The sequence below is a fragment of the Lathyrus oleraceus genome, chromosome 2 (genome assembly GCF_024323335.1).
Source record: "Lathyrus oleraceus cultivar Zhongwan6 chromosome 2, CAAS_Psat_ZW6_1.0, whole genome shotgun sequence".
Taxonomy (NCBI): Eukaryota; Viridiplantae; Streptophyta; class Magnoliopsida; order Fabales; family Fabaceae; genus Lathyrus; species Lathyrus oleraceus.
The window spans coordinates 261,564,120-261,581,353 of NC_066580.1; the positions used below are offsets into that span (position 1 = coordinate 261,564,120).

Genomic DNA, 17,234 nt, shown 5'->3' on the forward strand with positions numbered 1-17,234 from the left:
TGGGAAAATGTAGAAACTATCCCGTGAGTAGGTTTATGGGTAGAAATCCTAGAACTATCTGTTAAGAAGCCTACCTAGTAGGGTGTTCTGAGTTACTCATGTTATCCCAGACTCTAACTACCTGGATTGCATTTTATTTGCATACCAAAACATAAAAAAATACATTGCATCCATTCATATACCATTGCATATGCATTCTTCATCACACATTGCATATCATTTTCCGAAATACCAAAAAAAAACTCATCTATCCTTTGTCCATGATCAGCAAAGTGATTCTCAACACGCGTTTAGAACAAAGAACCATGTCTCAGGAGATGATGGATGAGCTAAGGAAAAGCCAAGAAGCACTGAAGGAGGAACTTAATCTTTTGAAGAGCCAAATGAGATGGGTCTTGGAAACCCTGCAAGTCTTGTTGAGAAAAGAGGGTCACCCAATATACATTGCTGCAACAAAGAGAGCTACTATTCCACATCCATCTAGTGTTACCTCAAGTCAAGGGAAATTCCATGTGGAAGCTCCTCATCTACCGGCATATGGCCCTCCCTCAAGACGTCATCATCAACATCCTCTGGCTATTCCTCCTCAAAATCACCGAAGTCAGGTTCAAAACAAAAATCAGAATCAGAACAAGAGGAACAAAAATCACAATGACCCAATTCCGGTGCCATATAGCAAGCTCTACCCACAGCTGATCCAGAATGCTTTGGTGACCCCTCGAGCTCTCACACCTACGTCACCATACCTGCCATGGTACAATCCAAATGCAACATGTGAATTCCATAAAGGAGCATTGGGATATGACTCAGATTCTTGCTTAGCGTTGAAAGCCTTGGAACGAGAACTGATTAACAAAAAGAGCTTAGTCTTTGAAGAAGATCACCCGAAGGTCAAGTGCGGATACCATACTGGAACAGTGGGGCACTCCGTCGAGGAATACAAGAGTTTTAAGCTCAAGCTGCAAAGATTGGTTGACATAAGGTCACCGACACTCAAGGAGGAAAGCTCAGGTACATATACCTTGATTTCTGGGCCAAGTAATGAGAAAGGGAAAGGACCCTTGAAACCCCTCAAGGTTTTGTTCCACAAGGAAGATGTCAGGGATGTGGCAAATGAGCTATCATTATTTCCTGGTAAGAGCATTGAGATACCGCCTTGGATTTCCAATGTCACGACCCATACCAATGAAAGAAAAGGAGAAGTGAAAGGAGGAAGCTTGGTGGTAAACGTTAACCCATCGGCCGGATAAGTGTGAAGATCTCAAGGGGTGTCCCCCTGAAGTTAATGGATCAAGTTTGAAAAAGTCATTCCCTGAAGATGGCACTCATTTGGTTGTTTCAACATCTCTTTTGGATTTTCCTTGCATGTTGATTGTTAATTGCTTTTAAGCATTGTTGTTTTCTTCGAATTGGTAAGATTAATGAAATGTTTATGCATCTTTTGAATTAATCCATTCGTATTCACTCGTTTTTCATTCATGTTAAGAACAAAAATACTCCTCTCATTCACTTTTGCTTATCATACTGTTGTGTTAACAAAGATTGGAAGGAGGAGGATGAAAATGAAACACCTGAAATTGTTGTGGTATGCTTTTGAGTAAAACCTTGTCGATGATGTAAGGCATTGTTTCAAATCCCCAAACACTTAAGAGATAAGGAGTTAATCCCTAGTCAACCACTTTGAGCCTAGAAGTTGGTGTTTATTTTGGATCTAAAACCCTTAATCTTAACCTGGGGCAGGGTAGTTGTGTTCAGATAGTTTGGTCATGCAAAAAAATCATCCATATGTACACCCTCCAATTAGTTTCAACCACATGTTATCCTTCGCGCACATGTTTAAGTGTCGAAGAAGTTAATAAAAGCTAAAATTAGTGTTGGTTGATCCTCATCCACCAATAATGTGGCAGTCAACACATTTCAAAAAAATAAGAAAAAAAGCCCGCTAAGTCAAATACTACAAATTGACTTAGGCAAAAGTTAGGGCATACGATGGACTGAAGGCTTCAAAGAAGTGGTCCAGGCAAAATTAGGGGTAAAGAAAAACAAAAAAAGAGGTCATTAAATCCTCAACAAAAACAAAATAAGGTGACTGCCACTTCAAGAAATTTCACCTTGAATCCTCATTTTCACTTCCGCACCTTCGAAGTCGAATGCATGTATTGAATTAACTGAACATAGGAATTGGAGATCATCAAGAAGAAAGGGTGGGTAAAAATTAAATTTTCAGCCTTATATCCTTTTGTATTAAGACCCGTGAACCAGACCACATTACAACCCTTAAAAGACCTAATTGAGGCAGGGTTTATTCTGAAAGCATACTATAACAAGGTTGTGTTAACCTAACTCCAAACGATTTTTGTTAATCATTTGATGGCACCAACTTGCATACTGTGAATGACTTGATCACCATTGTGTTTTTCTCAATGACTCGTTCACTGTATTTCACCCATTCATATCAATAAACTTTGATTTCAAATTTTTTGCATAAGCACTGCATTAAAATTACCATTTTTGAATGAACAATCTTATTTGCAAGTCAACACTTAGCATCAAAGAAATTCCAACAATATACAGTTGAGGAACTTGATAAAGTGAAAGAAGTCTAGTCAGGGGAAAATTACTGTGAGCATCAGTTAATTCGAGCTAATCACCCTAAGGGTCATCTCGCCAAGAGTAATTTGCTTCAAGACTCAGACCGGGGCAAGCCACCTCAGAGCTCAGTAAGTCCAACTATCCAAGGAAAGTCAATTAAGAGTCTACCATTCCAACATTTGGTTAGTCAAGTTCGGACCGTTGCAAGTTTCAAACACTTGGGGCAAGCCATCTCGAGGTAGTCTCATGGCAAGTTGTTTCCAAACTCACTTTCATTTCCAAAGACCCAACAGGCTAGGGCAAGATGAGCCACAGAGGGGCAAAACCTCTTTCTTCATGCTTTTGAAATACTCAAACAAATTCTGCCATACGTCAACAACTTTTGAGTTTAAGACGAGTGCCCGTAAATTGTGCTAGCACGATTCGTTAATCCTACAAAAGGATCCCATTTGTTAAGTTGTGGCTGCCAAGCTGGATAGAATTCTCCTTTGACAACATCTATAATAAATATTTGGTTGAGTTCTCGGTGTTAAGGAATCATGATATCCATAAAAAGCCTCTACAACTCCCAGTCCACTCAAGTGTCAGCATTCTCATATCATGATCATTCATATATCATGCATAAAAAAATCCAAATCATGCATGGCCGAAATGTACTTCGTGCTCATTTTGCATTGACATAGGTCTCGCTGTTGATCCTATATCCTTTGACCTCTAATTCCAGTTTGTCTTTGGTGCCCTTAAACCAACATCCGGTTTTCGCGGTCATTTTCAAGTCCAATTGTTGTTGGCAAAATCCGTTAAAAGTTGGTTATAATCCATTACTTACGGTTAGAAGTCCAATTGTTGTTGAGTTTTATTCAGGTCATATATGAACCTGTTGTTGAGCTTTATTCCATTGTCAGGTCATATATGAACCTGTTGTTGAGCTTTATTCAGGTCATATATGAACCTGTTGTTGAGCTTTATTCCATCGTCAGGTCATATATGAACCTGTTGTTGAGCTTTATTCAGGTCATATGTGAACCTGTTGTTGAGCTTTATTTCATTGTCAGGTCATATATGAACCTGTTGTTGAGCTTTATTCAGGTCATATATAAACATGTTGTTGAGCTTTATTGCGTTGTCAGGTCATATATGAACCTGTTGTTGAGCTTTATTCAGGTCATATATGAACCTGTTGTTGAGCTTTATTCCATTGTCAGGTCATATATGAACCTGTTGTTGAGCTTTATTCAGGTCATATGTGAACCTGTTGTTGAGCTTTATTCCATTGTCAAGTCATATATGAACCTGTTGTTGAGCATTGTCAAGTCATATATGAACCTGTTGTTGAGCTTTATTCCAGTGTCAGGTCATGTATGAACCTGTTTAGAAAAGTCTTTCCCTATGATTGTTTCAGTGTTATCAGGTCATATATGAAACTCTTATTGATCTTCATTCCAGTATTACCAGATTCTTGATATTCCCCAGGATTGTCAGGTCATATATGAACCTGTTGTTGAGCTTTATTCCAGTATTACCAGGTCATGTATGGACCTGTTTTGAAGAATCTTTCTCTATGATTGTTTCAGTGTTGTCAGATCATGTATGAACCTGTTGTAGAAATTCTTCATATTCGGGTTTAGTAAGTCATATGTGAACTTACTACTGAAATCTCTTGTATTCTAAGTATCGTTTATCAAATTTCACTTTGAGTACTCCCCGATGTGTGTCTGACTCTCCAGCAGGATTTTTTTTCCCAGCAAGTTGTTTTTTACCATTTGTCTGTCTCCCTGTGGACCATCAGCATTCCCCACAGATTGGTTTGCCTAGTAGCATCTCCTGTTAAGGGTTCACCATATCCCTAGCAGATAAAAATTACAAAAAATAAAGTCTTGTATCCATGCATATCATATCCTAGCATTTTCATTTTTCAGGATCAAAATCTGGGTCTCCATAGTATTTCACCATCCCCCACTACGATCCAATGAAAGTGCTGTTTCATTTTCCTCTGGTGGAAGATGTTTAAATAGGGGCAACTGTCATACCCCGATTTTGGTCCTGAAAATTTTTCATTTTTCATTTGGAACTTGGCCTAAAGTTCATTTGCATCTAAGATCCATGGAACCTTAGTCCATTATTGCATTCAAATGTATCAATACATGAAGAAAAAACTACAATTTTGCCATGTTGACCAAAGTCAACTATATGACCAGTGACACTTTCCAAGTCCTAACTCATGTTCATGTTCACTTTTAACCATGTTCATTATAAAGTCCATTTCTTTATTTTGTTCATTTTAATTTTAGACACTATTCTTCTTTCACCTTCTAAACCATTTTTTATCCTATACCATACATGAACCAATTCAATTTTAATATGTGTAATCGACCACTCAATTTCTCTTTAAACCATACAATGTTGTATTAAACCATTAGTTCAAATTTACAACATAAGTCATACATTCACTTTTCCATTTTTATTAACCTGTAACCATCAAATTTCCAATTCAACCATAATACATTCACATTTCTATTCTAATTACATCCAATTATAAACCACAACCACATATGTGTCAACATAAACATTAAAAAAAATATCTGAAGTTACAAGATTGCATTCCAAGCATTCCAATCCACAACATATAAAATTGAACCGAGAAACCATTGTTTGAACCAATTTCCAAACCTTCCATTTCATATATAAACCATACAAATACATACATCTTCATTCAAAGTTACAAATTTAACCATAAACCAATTATACAAATTCCTAACCATGATCCCATGCATTCAAGTCATCAAATTGCTTTTCAATTCAACCTTTGAATTCAATTCCAACATGTTATTTCATCAAAACCTCAAAGTTACATTCACCTATTCACATACATTTTACAATTCCAATCCAAAATTATAAGAATTCCAAACTTACATAATATTTACAATTTCATAAACCAACAACCCATTTCCATATACAAATCCAAACATTCCATTCAAATTCAAGGCTCAAGTACATAATCATGTCAATACCTTACACATGAATCAAATTCAAAAATACAAGCTCATGACCTAAGGTTCTAACATCTAATTCCTAAGCATTAACATCCACCATCTTCATGCTTCATATCATCATCTCCTTCTATCCCAAATTACTTTTCCTTCCATAGAGGTACCTACAAAGAAAAAAAACATGTTAACAAGTTGTGTTATTCAACACATAATCCACTTAGTTTCATCCATCTTCCAAAGTTAATTTTAGCATTGCAAAATTCATGTTCATTATAAACAATGTTTTCATCATAACCAAATTCCAAATTACATCCAAAACCATAACCTACATGTAACCTTTTCAATTATGACCATACATTGCAACTCTGTGACTAGCATCGAACCTACACTCAACACAAACCAATACAAGTCTGGGCAATGGACCTAGTAAGAAGTACATAACACACTAGACTGCACCAAGCTGCGACATATCATTTCACTCATAAGGCAAAACTGTTGTAGAACAAACTAAGTCAAGATTAGAAGCCTCAAACAGAAAGCAGAGCAATAACAGCACCCTCAAATTCAGCTCCACGTCCACTATTAATGGTGGTAAGACTAAATGCCTTCCATATAATGTTTTCACAGATATTAGTCGCTATGAATAGGGAAATTCCAGAACCAAAAACCAAGTTGCAATACCAAAATTCTGCAGCATTGAACATCTGTTGCAACATGAGACCTAGGACTCACCTATCAAACAATGAACCAAGATAATTCATTAGCATACCACACATACACCAAGGCTCACCACCATCAAGCAATGTGTACCATGAACATAGGCCAAGCAATGAACGAGACTTATAACACACTAATGTCATTATTCATACCTGCAGAACCATGTAAACTTACAGCAATTATCCAAGCTGCATCAATGCATGTGACTATAACAACAACCTTGTAATAAACCTGCAAGCAGAATAATTCAAAACCAAGTGAGAACGTGCTTGAAACACCTGCCTAGCCTCACTTGCAGAACGTAACCAACCTGCACCAAATCAAGCAAATAACTAACAAACCTTCAACAGACACCAGTTATCACAACAGCACTCACACAGGGGCCACGACAGGAAAAGAAGAAATTGAAGAAGAAAAGAAAATAATCAAAAACAGGAAGAAGAGGAAATCGAAAGCGTATTGAAAGAGGGATAAGAACGGAGACTCACGGCGTTTCAGAGTAGAGGGTTTCACTCTTCGTCATTCATCATCACGAATCCTTCAACGAGTAGTTTATGTCGAAATCGATTCACCGCTTCAACTGCGAATCTCATCATGCTTCCAATGCTTTACTCTTCATCATCAACAGGAGCCAACGAGCCGGAAGAAATCCAATTCACGCTCTCCATCACGAATCATCAGCACGCCTCATCTCTACACATCAACAAGGCAACGCGATTATGAACCACCACTCCAAAGAACACATCAACATAACCTGTAGGAAGCCTAATTCCGCAAAAATCCTCAAAGCATCAACTACCCATGAGTTTTCAGCAATCCTCACTGCGGTAAAAACAAAGTAATTAGCAAGGCTGTAAAAATTCAAAAAAGTAACCCAAAAGAGAATCAAGACGAAATAGAGCGAGAAAGTGTAGATTTGCATTACCGTTCCAGACCAAACATCAAATAAGGCAATCAAAATCTGAGCACCCTAAAGGGATTTCGCAGAGATACCCTTCTGGATCTCCATAAGCCAATCTGAAACCCTAAGTTGTTGATATAAATAGGATCGAAACGAGTACTGTAGTGGGAGGAAAAACCACGACAAAAAAAACCTTAAATCTTGGCGGCCACGAAAACCCTAATTTTCCAAACGAAAAAACCTAATCTTGGAGACGGCGAAGAATCCAGAAGAGAAGAGGGAGTTGTAGCGAAAAACCAACATTCTCCACCGAAAAGCTGCCGTGGGAGTTCTTGGAAACCAGCAACAAAGGTAAACATCCTTTGCTGGTTCTTTGAGAGTAGGGTATTGAAAAATTGAATGAGGTCGAGATTGAGAGATGACGAGGGATTGAGAGATGGAATGAGTAGGGAGTGCGAGGAATTGAGCGATGGAACGAGTTTGAGGGAGTGAGATCGAGGGAGTGAGGACGATGAATGATTCTGTTACCGTTTCTCTCACATTCCTTTCTTTTATTTATTTTTTAAAAAAAACAAGCATTTAATAATATTTTTTAGTCTTCCCTTGCACCTTTGTATTTAATTAGTGTCTATTAATCTCTTTTGGAAACCCAACAGCCAGGCGGCAAGGGTTACTTTTTGGATTCCTCCATCGTTAATTAGTTGTCCATTAACAGACCACCTCATTTTAGTTTTTTTTATTTTTATTTTTTATTTTAATCTATTTTGGTTCATATATTCAAGTTATTATTAAGATAACAAATGACCATAAGTGTCCTAGTGGAGAGAGAGCAGTTTCACTTGCTTTAGTGGAATGGGTTCGATACTTGGGAGTAGCATATCTCCATATTTTTATTTTTATGCTTTCTATTTCATTTAAATTTTTATAATTTCTTGCTATTTATTTTACTTTTATATTTTTATCAATTTAATTTAATCGTTATTTAGTTGTTTGGATTTTTTAAATGTTTACCTTTTAGATTTAATTAATGGTTAACCTTCTGATATTGAGTTTTATTCGATTAGTCGATTTTTGTGTGTTAGTTAATTTAATTAAGTTATTGGTATCCACGTTCATACTTTTATACATGTAAATAATCACATTCAAATTCGCTAAATTTTCGATTTAAATTTCACTAACTTTTCATGGTTTCGACATTTAATTTAATTTCCTCCCATTAGAATCTAGCATTCTGGTGGGAACTCAATTATATATATAAAATTAATTCGATATATATATATAAAATTGTAAAATTAATTTTATCCCTATAATTTTTTTTAAACTATCTTTACAACTCGATTAAATTCCTTTAAAAAAAACACGAGAGAAAAGGACCATTCGAATCTTGCATTCTGGTGGGAACCCTCGAATAATCATTCCTGAGCCTCAGGTTTTGGATTAACTATCCATTCTTTTCCTAAATTCTTAAAACACCTAATGATCAACTTGGACAAAATAAAGGCCGTTGGGATCAAGCATTCTGGCGTAACCCTTTGAACATTTGATTCTTATCAAGTGTTCGTTGTCCATTAAATATTTTTCTTAAATAATTCGAATGAAAGAGGACCATTGGAATCTTGCATTCCGGTGGAACCCTGAATTATTGATCTTAGGGCTCATGTCTAGTTCTCATCAAATATTCGTCTTTCAAGCTCAAAATACTTAATTCCTACCTCACCACTTTTTTTCAATAAAGATGGAAATGGAACATGGTGTATACCGTGCACTCCTGAGATTAAGATTCAAGGTGGATGCCTTGCCTATCTTAGCTCTCGCCATCGTCTAAAATTGCCAATGCGGTTTCTTCAAACCCTTTCTCAATCAAACCTAAAAATACTTAATCTTTATTAAACACTTTTGCCAATAAAGATGGAAATGGAACATGGTGTATACCATGCACTCCTGAGACTAGGATTCAAGATGGATATCTCGCTCAGCCAAGTTCTCGCCATCACTCAAAATACATCCAACCAATCAAACTCTTTTGTCGCCGCCGTGCAATTAATCAAAATACCTTTTTCATAAACGAAAGATATATTGTCTTAAGGTGATGCAAAACAATGTTTCGGCCACGATTGTTGAGTCGAGATAAGTGACGCTTTTCCGAATGTAGATTTATAAATCCGTTCGATGTGTGGTGTACGTCCGCTCCTCATCTGTTTTGGGTAAAACAATGTTTTCGCCGATTAATACAATATAGCTTTCGCTAAAATCGACCAACAAACAAACATTTTTCTACCCAAAACTACGTAAGCCTTGATTTCTCTTTTTAGATACGTAGGAGCAGGATTTGTAAATCTTGTCAGGCCCACTAATAAAAAACTTAGGTTTAGTCCTTCGTCAAAATCCAAAAACATTTCTTCTCTCTTCCATTCTTTCTTTCCCTCATTATAACTTGAGAAGACTAACATAAGCTAACATTCAAAATGAAACTAACTAAACGGTTCCCGTTGAATACAACGGACATAAGGGGTGCTAATACCTTCCCCTTGCGTAACCGACTCTCGAACCCTGATATTGGTTGTGACGACCATAATCATTGTCGTTTTGTCTTGGGTTTTATCGATATTTCCCCTTTCCTTTTTAGGAATAAATAAAGTTCGGTGGCGACTCTGTTCAGTCCATCATTGCGAGCGTGTGATTGCGCTTTGCTTAAAGTCGTATCCCCATTTTTCGAGGTGCGACACAAACCAATGATCACCTTGTTGGCAACTTCGACTTGTCCATTAGCCTGAGCATAATAGGGTGTCGATGTTACCAATTTGAAACCCATGTCCGTGGAGAACTCCTGCATCTTTCGACCAGTAAATATTGATCCTTGATTCATTGTGATTGTTTCTGGAATTCTAAACTTATAAATAATATACTTTTGAATGAACTCGATCACATCCTCTTGGCTCACATTTGGCAAAGGTATGGCTTCAATCCATTTTATGAAATAATCAACTCCTACCAATATGTATCTTTGACTTTTTGATGAGGGAGGTCGAATTTCTCCGATCAAGTCCAAAGCCCAACCTCTAAATGGCCATGGTTTGATGATAGAATGTAATTCCTTTGCAGGACATGTTATATGCCTGCATGCACCTGGATCTCTTGACATCCCTTCGTGAATTCAACGCAATCTTTCAACATAGTAGGCCAATACACTCCTTGTCTAAATAAAAGCCATTTTATCTTATGACCGACTTGGTGTGCCCCACATGTTCCACTATGTACAGTTGAAAGGGCAAAGTATGCCTCTGACTCACTAAGGCATTTCAGCAAAATTCTTTCCGGAGATTTCTTAAACAACTCTGAACCCAAAAGAACATAACTTAATGCTTGATACCTGGTTTTTCGATCAGTAGAGGTTGTGGGATTCTGTAGGTATACTACTATTGGTTTTCTCCAGTCTTCATCTGCCAAGCTGTCTATCGCCAATACTTCGAAATTTCCTTCATCAGCACATCCTAATCTTGTATGTTCTAAATCTAGGGGAATTAACCTGGTTGCCACTACCTTTCCTTTGACTTCTATGACTTTCTCCAATTTTTCTCTCAAAATTTTATACCCAGATGCAATTTGGGCCAAGTCATTAGCTATCATGTTCTCTATTCGTGGTATATGTCGAATATAAACCATTTCGAACTTTTTCAACAATCGACTGGCGATTATGAAATACATGATCAGATTCTCCTTAACACACCTATATTCTTTCGTGATCTATTTTATGACTAGTTCTGAGTCTCCCATTATCTCGACCCGAGTTTCCCCCAATTCCAACAACATTTCAAGTCCTGCTATGAGGGCTTCGTATTCAACTTTGTTATTTGAACAAATACCTTCTACTTTATATTGGAGTGTCGTTGGAATTTTATTTGGAGAAATAATTACGACTCCCATACATGTGCCTTTTTTATGGCTAGACCCGTCGAAGTATAACTTCCACGGCCCTAATTCAACATAGTTCAAAGCGGAGGCATCAATTGAGTGATCGACTATAAAGTCTGCTACTACTTGGCCTTTCACAACTTTTAATGGCATATATGTTAAGGAAAATTCAGTCAATGCCAATGCCATTTCCCAATTCGATTATGCAAAATTGGTTTAGATAACATATGTTTAATAATATCAAAATGAGATGAAACATACACGTCAATAGGTTTGATATAATGCTTTAATTTTGTACAAGAGAAATATAAGCATAAACATAACTTTTCGATCATGCTATACCTAGTTTTTGCATCATTTAAAACCTTGCTGAGGTAATAAATAGCTCTTTCGACACCATTATCATCCTCTTGTGCTAACATGCTCCCTAAGGTTTTATCAGATGCAGAAATGTACAATCTCATACTTTTATTTCTACAAGGTGGCGTCAAAATTGGTGGGTGGCTCAAGTACGTTTTGATCTTATCGAACGCCACATGCTGAACTTGCCCCCATTCGAACATTTCCATGTTGAGTCGAAGCAAAGGCGAAAATGCTTGCGTCTTCCCACTAATGTTTGAGATAAATCTCCGATGGAAATTGATTTTGCCCAGCAGTGACTGCAAACCTTTCTTTGTTGATGGCGCTTTCGCTTCCATGATGGCTTTGGTTTTATTCTAGTTTATTTCGATCCCTTTTTTATGGACCACAAAACCTAAAAAATCCCCGGCCTGCACACAAAAAGCACATTTTAGAGGGTTCATTTTCAAACCATATTTTCTCATTCGTTCAAAAGATATTTGAAGGTGTTTTATATGACTTTCCCCCAAAATAGACTTAACAACAATATCGTCTATATAGATTTGCATAAAAGTTTCTATGAAATCATGGAAGATCGAATTCATCCCCCTTTGGTAAGTTGCCCATGCATTTTTCAAACCAAAAGACATCACTACCCATTCGTAGGTACCTAAGGCTCCAGGGTAACGAAATGCCGTTTTTAGGACATCTTCTTCAACAATGAATATCTGATTGTACCCAGAATACCCGTCGAGCATGCTTAAATATTCATAACCTGCGGCAGAATCAACCAACATTTCCGCCACTGGCATTAAATACTCATCTTTTGGGGTTGCAGTATTCAAATCTCTAAAATCTATGCAAACCCTTAACGTACCATTCTTTTTTACGACTGACACAATGTTAGCTAACCATTCGACATACCTGTCAGTACGAATGAAGTTACAATGGAGAAGTCTTTCAACTTCCTCCTTGATTTTCGAAAATATTGCTGGGGAAAATCGTCTTGGATTTTGCTTCACTGGCTTCTTCTCGGGCTTTATCGGTAGTTTTAATTCGACCAACTCCCTGCTTAAACCATGCATTTCGTTATAGTCCCATGCGAAACAATCTTTAAACTCTCTCAGCAACTGGACCACTTCGATCTTGAGGTGAGGATGGATGTTGGCACTGATGTAAGTTGGCCTTTTTATTACCCCCTCTCCCAAGTCTACTTATTTGAGTGGATCTTGAGCCATCATCTTAACATTGGTTGCTAGCGGGTCCTTCTCGAAACCTAAAGGCTCGTCATCATAGATCGCGTCAAGCCTCTAGTCTCGATCTTCTTGACCTTCGTCAGGTGGTCTTGGGTCAAATTCTTTTCCAGGATCCTCTGGTGGAGAAACTTCACTGGCTTCGACAACCATGTTTTTTATTTCAGCCTCTAAGGCCAATTGCTGCTTGTTTTCGGCTATGTAGGCCAAAATCCTCTTTAACACGGCGAGCTCATCCATTATCACTGAATTCACTTCCCCACCCTATGGGTTCAATTCTAGATACTCCTAAATATCAGAAGTTATCTTCTTCCACTACTTCTCTGTCCCACCGGAAACCATAGTGGGGGTGGAGCGATAAGGAACAAAAGGCGTTGTCATTAGGGGTGAACGAAAACTCAGCTGAATCACAAGGGGCTATAATAGCTAAGTGCTTGTCGAATTGGCGCCTGTTGACATGATTAATAGGGGTTTTGAAATATCTCTGGTCTGCCTCTATATTTTCGACAATGCCATATGGACGCCAAATTATAATCCTCTGGTGCATCGAAGACGGGCTGCTCCGACTCCATGAATCCATTCTATTCCCAGCAACATGTTGTAGTTTGCCTTAGTTTCCACAGTCATAAACATTGTGGACCTAGTAACCGTTCCTACAGTCAATTCAACTTGGATAGCCCCCAGAGTGGAGCCCACTTTGCCTTCATAATTGGTCAATACCATGTTATGAGGTTTGGCATCAGTGTCATATTTGCCAATTTTTGCCAACATGCGATGGGGCATCATATTCACAGTCGCCCCACAATCTACCAGTATTTTGTTAATTGGGATGTTTTCGACTTTTCCGGTGATGAAAAGGGGTTTCAAATGGCTCTTCATGGTGTCACTAGGTCTTTCGAAAAAGATATTATGCTTTTCGACACAACCATTGTTCATTATATAGTAACAGACCGGTTTGTGGGCGGCCATTTCCCTTTCGGTGATACTGTCATTATCATCGACTTCAGTGATCCGATCGAATTCTTTGGGCATCACGGATACCACTCTGACTAGAATGTCTAAGGAATCCTCCGAACCAGAGTCGAAGTTGTCGGTTAACAACTCGTCTTCGGCAACCATCTGATTTTCTCCGGCCGTCTTTTTTGAAATCTTGGCATCTCTTTTGGTGAGGTTAGGGACATCCTTTTTCTTCACCATCACATTGGTACTTGATTCATCCTGGTTCATTTTTCTAGCTTCTCTTTTGCCTTTTCTCCTTCTCTGCTCTCTTCTCCACTGGGACCTCGTCATGGGATTCTTTCCTTTATTGTTTTCGGACACATGTGCGGTCCTTTTGTCCGATCGGAATTCCTAGCGATAGGCCAACGATGAACCTCTTTCAACCTCAAACTTCTTCCACTTGCCATGGCCATGTTTTCTCCCCTCGGCCTGCTTGACCCACTTCCCCTTTGACCCTTCGATGCTTGGTTTAAAGGTCATGGGTTGGAAGTTTCGCCCAACTTGTTTGGTTTCGTTCATCTTCACCATAAGGCGCCTAGGATCAGGATATCTTCTATGGTCGAAGAACCTTTCTGGCTTACCCACTTGATTATTGTGGATTGATTTATGGCCATTTTGGTGGTGCACTCTCCTAACCCCCTCTAGATTTTGAGCTGCCTTTTTGTCGAAGACAACACTGCACCTGGGGCATATCATCACCTCCGATTTCATCTTTTGGCACCTTCGAAGGAAATCTGATAATGTTTCTTCTTCCTAAGGAAAGGCGACCTTATTATATTCCTCGTGTTTGTCTTCATCATTTCCTTCCATTGTAACTTCTCGAGATACCTCCACCATATTAACTTCCATGGGGACATCCTCAATAATAGCCAGCTTTTGGAATTGTTTTTGAAGGCCATCAATAGCCTTGTCCAGCTGAACGAAAGTATCAGCAGTCTCTTTAGTAATCATTACTAACTTTGAGTCTCTATCATCCTCAATCTATGAGGCTTCAACATTTTCCTTCTTGATGTCCTTTGTAGCCCTTAAGACTAAACTATCACGAGGTGCCTCCTCGAAGTGCTCATGTATTTTAACCATGACAGGCTCATGGATGAAGTCTTCAGTAACTTCGGTCATACAGAAATCATTAGCAGTAATTTGTAGAGGGTCGGAGTCGATTTTCATTTGGCTCCATGGCTTATCACTGAACTTGAGTCTTCCCTCCTTGATTGCATTCTACACCAGATCCCTAAAAAGAAAACATTAAGACGTTTTATGACCCAAAAAACTATGGTATTTATAAAACCCTCCTTTCTTTCTTTGTTCTAAAGGCGGTAATTTATCACCTGGAGGTACTATCATTTGACCGTCTTTGACCCGTAAGTCGAAGATTTCATCACATTTTGTAACGTCGAAAGTATATGTTTTCTTAGGAAACTTGTCATTCTTTTCAGGTTCGACAAGATTTCTCCCGTTCGAAGGGGCCAAAACTTTGCACGCATATGTTGGCCCCTGTGTCAACTCAGCAAGATCGATCTCAGTATCGTCGAAGTCTGGGACTTCAAGGCCTGAATCTTCATGATCTTTCCTAAAATCGACATAGGCTACCCTTTTACCTTTATTTGTTCTAGCCTTTTCCTCTTTTAAACGTTCTACCTGTCGAACTCTATCAACAAACTGGGCCATATCCCTTAGGTATTGAGTATCCAACTTCTTTCTAATCGAGTAATCAAGGCCCCCAGCGACCATTCGACCAAATCATATTCTGGCACTTGCGTAAAACACCTGGCTTTGAGTAGTTGAAATCTATTCAGGTAGTTGTCAATTGGCTCAGTGAATTTTCGTCTAACACTAGCCAACTCTTTCAAACTTATCTTCATTTTCCCCATGTAGAACTGTTCATGGAACATTCTTTCGAGCTGGTTCCATGAATGGATCGAATTCTGGGGCAAAGTTGTGAACCATGTAAAAGCATTCTTGGTAAGAGAACTTGGAAAAAATTTCATCCGAAGATTCTCGTTATTTGACATATCTCCAGCTTCAATTAGGTATCTCGCCACGTGTTCGATAATAGACTCAGTAGTATCCTCAGTAAACTTGGTGAATTTGGGGATTTTGGTCCTCAGGGGTGCATCTGTCTGTAAGACATATTTTGCCAAATGCGACGTATAATTGGGTCTTCTGAGACCAAAATTCACCCCATTTTGAACCATAATTCTCTCGACTATAGCGGCTAGATTATTATCTGCTGCGACATCATCATGTCGAACTTGCCGTATGATATCATCGGCATTCTGATTCCTATTTACCATTAACACCTTTGGTTCCCTGTGTACGTGTGGTTCGATCCTAGGAGGTACTACTGTTCCTCCTTGATTTTGTGGGATCTGGTTAATGGTGAGGTCTTCCTCAAGCGTGGGCTCTTGATTCTCTCTTACCCAATCCCTGGGCAGGGGACGCTGCTGCTGAGGTATACCAAGAAACTCAGACATTCGATCCACTTGTGCTATCATCTATTGATTCGACTGAGTTGTATTATGAATCAAAGGATTTAGCACAGTGGCCAAAGTTTGAGTCAGTATCTGGACCATTTCATGATTGCTTTCGTCCATCTGTTGCCTCCATGCTGCCGCAGAATTGTTGGTAAGAGTGGGCAGTTGTATTGGGTGTCTTAAACCTGACGCCTGATTGGTTCGACCCACGTTTATCCCGGACCCTTGTACTGGTGAATTTATGTTAGCTGCTGGTTCCGAAAAAGTTGAACTCACATTCTGTAGATTAGCCATCATTGAAGTTGGCATCCATACGGCTGTTCTCGACTGCTACATGGTATTGAAAATCCATGGGGTACCAACGGCCTGTTTGGGATGTCCCTAATCGGTGAAGGAGTATGGGGAGGTCCCCTAGGTCTAACATATGTAAGAATTGGTTCAGAGTGGGAGATTGAATACGTAGGCATCGAACTCACCATAAACGAAACTATTTCGGACGCATGTGTCATGCCCGTATTTTCCCCCATCGAAGAAGAGGGAGGCACTATGCTGCTAGTTGATGGGTTTTGAGAATTTTGAGTTTCTGGTGGATTCATATTCGCCATCCTCGTTTGTAGTTCTCTCCTTGCTCATCGTTCGTTGTTTATGGCTATTTTACCACTTCTTAAAAGCATACAATAATTCTTTTCTAAAAAAAACTTAGCAATCAAACAGAACGTTAGCACTGCTCCCACTGGTCGTGCCAAACTGTTTACCATGAAAAATGGTAAACAATCGCTGATCTTCCAAATTTCTAAATTCGGTCACTTACAAGATCGATCAGATTGATCCTAGGACATGTGCTAAATTTCTGGTAAGCGTAAAGTTGATAAAAAAATCAAACTAAACGTCGAATCGAAGCGTTAAATAAAAATTAAAGACAAAAGAGTGACTTGAACAAAAGAACAATCTTAAATCAGTATTTAGAACTATTAAAGAAGAAGTAAATGACGAGAACTATAGAAGGATTAAAAGCAATTAAAAAGGTAGGTAAGTGCTGGAATCTTTAAGAATGTAA

The 17,234-nt window shown here is 38.6% G+C and overlaps 1 pseudogene; it reads left to right on the top strand.

The window, feature by feature from the left end:
- LOC127121337 (UDP-glycosyltransferase 89A2-like) overlaps window positions 1-17,234 on the top strand; it is a 39,417-nt pseudogene that overhangs the window by 21,403 nt on the left and 780 nt on the right.